The following is a 5,171-nucleotide window of genomic DNA, read 5'->3' as shown; positions in this document are numbered from 1 at the left end:
TTGCATAACAGGAGGGTTGTGTCACTTTTACACTGCCTTGAGTGGCCGCGGAGAGCAATCTGGGAGCTGTAGTTCAATCTAATGGGTCCTTCTCCGCTTTCTCGGCGTCCAATGAGAAATCTTCCGTGCGTTGCCCCCCCCCCCCCCCGCATCCGGGATCCCATCGCAGCGCCGGGATCTCTGCATAGATCTAGAGCGAGCACCGTCTGCTGCGGATGCTTCCACAATTGATATCAGTGCCCAAACCTTCCATTTTAGCATGCCTGAAAAGACCGGTTGGGGTGGGGGGAAATCCGCCGATTAGGCTGTAATCCTACACTCACCGGGATGGGGGAGGTAGTTCCCCGTTAATGGGACTTACCTTACTTCTGAGTAGGCATGCACAAGCTTGTGCTCTTAACCTACCTCTGAGTAGGGCTAGGTGATTCCCAGGTTCCGCATGTGCGGATGACATAACGATGTGCTTAAATATAGGAAGGAAGAAGGGAGGAGGAACAAGCTCAGAAATCCTTTGCACTTTTACGGGACTGGGTTAAAGGCGGATCTACACGGATCCTCATGGATCCTCCACTGTTTAAAAAAATAACTCCAACAAATCCAGTGTCAAATCACATCTGGAAGGCACGCCTACAGACTGGAGTATAAAAAAGGTGGATCCAACACTTTGCCACACTGCAGCACCACAAAAACATGGATCCGAGGCATGGATCCTCATGAATTCATACGATTTTTATATTGAAACAAAATAAAACCACCATGATACTCTAGACCACATCTTAGTCTATAGGCAGAACCAAAAAAAAATCATGCATGCACGGTTTCGTGGTGCCGCAGTGGTGCAAAAACATGGTTAAAAAACACGGATCCTCAAGGATCTTCATGATTTTTGCACTAGATCAGCCCGAAGTCACCATCAGATCAAATATCATGTCCAGGGGCATAGCTGCACCTCAAAAACTTCGGATCCATGGATTCCTGGCAACTCTATGGCCCAAAAACGTGGTTTCAAAGCATGGATCCTCACGCTTTTTGCATTGGGCCGCCCCTAAATCACCGGCAAATCACACATAGCCAGGGGCACAGCCTGCACCACAAAAATCACAGATCCACGGCTTGCTGTCCATACCATGGCCCAAAAAAGTGGTTTTGAAGCACAGATCCTCATGGATCCTCACACTTTTTGCATTGAGCCACCCCTAACTCACCGTCAAATCACACATCATAGCCAGGGGCACAGCCTGCACCACAAAAAACTCAGACCCACGGCTTCCTGGCAACATTGTGGCCCAAAAACTTGGTTTTGAAGCACAGATCCTCATGGATCCTCACGCTTTTTGCATTGGGCCACCCCTAACTCACTGTCAAATCACACAGCGTGTCCATGGGCACAGCCAGTACCACCAAAAAAAAAAAAAATGGATCCATGGCTTCCTGACGACACCGTGGGCCAAAAATGTGGTTCCAAACCATGGATCCTCATGGATCCTCAGGGTTTTTGCATTGGGTCACCCCAAACTCAAGAGCTGGACCATGGTGCTGGAGGAGACTCTTGAGAGTCCCATGGACTGCAAGAAGATCAAACTGATCCATTCTGAAGAAAATCAGCCCTGAGTACTCACGGGAAGGACAGATCCTGAAGCTGAGGCTCCAGTACTTTGGCCACCTCATGAGAAGAGAAGACTCCCTGGAAAAGACCCTGATGTTGGGAAAGATGGAGGGCACAAGGAGAAGGGGACGACAGAGGACGAGATGGCTGGATAGTGTTCTCGAAGCTACGAACATGAGTCTGACCAAACTGCGGGAGGCAGTGGAAGACAGGAGTGCCTGGCGTGCTCTGGTCCATGTGGTCACGAAGAGTCGGACACGACTAAATGACTAAACAACCCCAAACTCACCGTCAAATCACACGTCATGGCCAGGGGCACAGCCTGCACCACAAAAATCATCACTTGCGCCACAAAATTCACAAAAAGGCACTCACCAGCACTGTTAATGTCACCACTGGAATGTTACTATTAGAGCCAAGAGAAGAATGTACGACTATATATTTTACCAAGATATGGTTCATCTTCAAGAAGAGATCAAAAATATGCCAAAGTATTAAAGAGGAGAAAAAATATGAAACTGCTTACATACTGTCAACTAATATCCAGATTCAACAAAGACTGTATGGCAAACAGTTAAATCAGAGAAAAGACAGAACTTGAGTCCATCATAACAGAGGTCTACCTTTTGGGTAAAATTTATAAACTACTGGTATAATGAATTGAAAAATAAATGTTTAAAATAACTTTTGTAAAAACAAACAAACCCAGAAGCCTTTTATTAGGAATTGTAGGTACCAACATTCCAAAGGAACAGAAAAGACTTTTCATGTATGTGACAACAGCAATGAGGATGCTACTAGCCCAGAGATGGAAAGAAGACAAAGTCCCTACCAGAGAGGAATGGCAAACCAAGCTGTTGGACTATGCCAAAATGACAAAACTGACCGGAAGGCTCAGGAACCAAGAAGACCAAAACTTCAACAAAGAATGGGAAAAATTTATAATTTATCTAGGAGACCACTGTAAGCAGATGAAAACCTTAGCAGGATTTTAATAACACTTGTAATGTAGTGAATATTATGGATAATATGGAAAGATATAAAATATGGACTATGAAATAATATGCAGTGGAGAAAGTGGACACTAGGAGCCATGGAGACAACCTTTGAGATCAGGATTATAGGCAGTATTTGGCGGAATAAGTTCATGAGCAGAGCAACTTCCACTTCTGCAATGGGACTTGAAAACACTACTTGGGCAGAAGGTGGAATCTTTTAATATCATGGGCCACCAACAACCAGTAGCATTTGGTGGGGAGAGGCACTTAGCATATATCCCAACGCTGACATCACTGTGGCTTATAAGAAGGTAGAGGAGAAAGGAGGTGAGATTGATGTTGTGTGAACACACTGGCATGAGCACCAGTTTGGCTGCACCAGTGTGTTTGTACTGTGCCAACCTTACTCAACCCTGCCAGCACCAGCAATGTCAGTAATGGGAGGTCATGTAGCCTGGAGAAGAGGAGGTTAAGGGGTGATATGATAGCCATGTTCAAATATATAAAAGGATGTCACATAGAGGAGGGAGAAAGGTTGTTTTCTGCTGCTCCAGAGAAGCGGACACGGAGCAATGGTTCCAAACTACAAGAAAGAAGATTCCACCTAAACATTAGGAAGAACTTCCTGACAGTAAGAGCTATTCGACAGTGGAATTTGCTGCCAAGGAGTGTGGTGGAGTCTCCTTCTTTGGAGGTCTTTAAGCAGAGGCTTGACAACCATATGTCAGGAGTGCTCTGATGGTGTTTCCTGCTTGGCAGGAGGTTGGACTCAATGGCCCTTGTGGTCTCTTCCAACTCTATGATTCTGTGATTCTATGTAAGGGCCAGGACCTTACCCTGCTGACAGTGCTAGCTGCAACCCAACATGGAAACCCTGTGCATAATCCTACTAAATCTAGTTGGTTTAATAGCAGTATTAGGCTAGCAAGACCTTGTGAGATCTTCCTGAAATCTCTCAAGATCTCATGAGCTCTGTAAGATCTTGCAAGAGCTCAGGGAGATCTCACAAGATCTCACCAGAATCTGCCACGATTCTGTGAAAATTACATCTAGGCACCTTATAAAAAAAACCAATGACATGTAATGAGTTCTTCAGAAAGTGTTGGGTGGATGGCCACTGTCTGGTCAAAATCTGCTTTTGTTGCTCCCATTTTGACAGCCACAGCAAAGCCTTGAAGCATTTCATCACATCCTAACCCTTGCATATGAAGGCCTACCACCTTCTCCTGTTTAGTTGCAAACACCAGTTTCATTACACACTTCGTCTTCCTTTTAGTTACAGCATGATACATTGGGATAAAATAAGTTGTATAGGTTTTCACATTCTCGCTTCCATATGTAGTTCTAGCTTCTGCTTCTGTTAGTCCCACCATTCCAGTAGGTGGGTGACTGAAGACCACGATATGAATGTTGGTGTAGTCAAGTTGAGAATCTTCCTGTGTGCCAGTTTCCTTCCAGCAGCTATTGCAACTGGGGTAAGAAGAGCTTTCCCACATACATCTCCAACAGCGTAGATCCCCTTTCTGCTGGTATTTTGTTTGTTTTTTTAAATAATTTTTATTAACTGGCCAATCACATCAAATTAAATCACATCACATAAATTCCAAATTACAAAGCCAAATTTTAAAATTTTGTTGGGGGAACCCATACTTCAAGATCCAATGGGGGATTCAAATCATCTTCTTATTACTGCGTTAATGTCCAAATCAGTCCCAATCAGTCCACATCATATCTTGTTCATATAATTTCTCTTTTTCTTTTACGATCTCTTCTGTTAGTCTCCTTAAGCCGATAAGCAAATATAATAATCCTGTGTGAATTTCCCATTCTTCCAATCTAGGTCCAGATGGTTTCCATATATCTCCTTCGTAGATAACATCACTCTTTCCATCATAAATTAGGCTTTTGTCACTCTTAAGTCCCACTGAGGAGTTAATCCATGATATGTAAACAGCTCTATTTCTCTCTTTCTCCTCCCAGACTCAAGAGCTCCAACAATGCCTCCCAAAATGGTGACGGCATTTTTAACTGCGTCATTCCAAAACACTTAACTTTCTAGCTTCGTCTTGAAACATTGCTTTGGTTCGAAAGTTTATCTCCACACAGCCTTAAATCCACAGCTTAAGTCCTTAAAGAGACATTTCTGACTCGTTAGGGGAGGGGATTCTTATTTAATCACATAAAAAGGAAAGGAAGGTTTTTTTCCCCCTCCCCCCTCAGTCATTTGCCGTACCGTATCTTGACGTATCTTCTCATATTTTATTCTTGTCTTGTTATCAGAGATCTCTTCTGTCAGCAGTCTTTACTCCCCCTTTTTCCTTGAAGTATGTGCAATTTATCTCGTCCAAATTGTTTCTTTTGAAGATTCTTGCAACTAGAGGCGCGGATCAGAGACAGCATCGAGGAGTGCCAGAATCCCACAGGAGGGCTTTGTGCCTAGTGCCCCCACCCCCACAAATTCGGGTGTGGTATAGGGCACAGCAGGCAAGGGCCGCCCCCCCCCACAATCCTGGGGGGGGGGTTAAGGAGGCTAATTACCCCCATCATAGCCTCCAAATTACCTCGTG

Source organism: Podarcis cretensis (assembly GCF_951804945.1).
Source record: "Podarcis cretensis genome assembly, chromosome: 15".
NCBI lineage: Eukaryota > Metazoa > Chordata > Lepidosauria > Squamata > Lacertidae > Podarcis > Podarcis cretensis.
The sequence above is the reverse complement of the archived record's forward strand: the minus strand, read 5'-3'. Positions refer to the sequence as shown.